Below are 832 nucleotides of genomic sequence, written 5' to 3' on the forward strand. Positions count from 1 at the left end.
CTCCATTGTCAGGGATTGATATGTAACCCAGTTAGTGTTTATTCTGTTTCTGACATCCCTTACGTCATATGAGCCAGTCCAGTTTGACGGAACAGTTGAAGATWTTACTTATGTACGGTCGTATCATGAGTTCACTGCAGCTTTGCACTTATAATAGGGAGAGTTGTGTATCCAATATGTTACACAGCGTGACATTCTTAGCASCACAGCTCTGGTTAGTGTGGTGGTGCGGATGGGTTCCCCTCACACCCCTCCTCCACTGCGGTCCACAGTCACAGATCCCCTCAGATCCAGGCTCTCCTCAGCTGTCTTCGTGTGTATGAGGGTGAATGAATGAATTACATGTTGTTTCTGTGTCCAATCTCCATTCGGTAAACCATCCTTTATGGGATTAATTGACACATAAACAAACATTACATTAATTAACCGTGATAATTCAGTGATAATTACTCCGGTGATCTGCTCAGTACCCACCACCTGAAGAATGATACGTCCATTTACATCCACTCTGTCGGGTTTAAACCCGGTCTGGCCGTTTAAACCCGGTCTGGACATTTAAACCGTTCTGGACAATTAAACCCGGTCTGGCCGTTTAAACCCGGTCTGGACAATTAAACCGTTCTGGACATTTAAACCCAGTCTGGCGGTTTGTATGGTCTATACAGACTGGATGATAGGGTCTATACAGACTAGATGATATGGTCTATACAGACTGGATGATATGGTCTATACAGACTGGATGATATGGTCTATACAGACTGGAAGATATGGTCTATACAGACTGGATGATATGGTCTATACAGACTGGATGATATGGTCTATACAGACTGGA

General features: G+C 43.7%; 1 pseudogene; it reads right to left on the reverse strand.

Moving 5' to 3' along the window:
- Positions 1-224: 224 nt before the first annotated feature.
- Positions 225-832, reverse strand: part of LOC111956464 (glycerol-3-phosphate dehydrogenase, mitochondrial-like) — a 26,985-nt pseudogene continuing 26,377 nt past the window's right edge.

The sequence above is a fragment of the Salvelinus sp. IW2-2015 genome, linkage group LG32 (genome assembly GCF_002910315.2).
Source record: "Salvelinus sp. IW2-2015 linkage group LG32, ASM291031v2, whole genome shotgun sequence".
NCBI lineage: Eukaryota > Metazoa > Chordata > Actinopteri > Salmoniformes > Salmonidae > Salvelinus > Salvelinus sp. IW2-2015.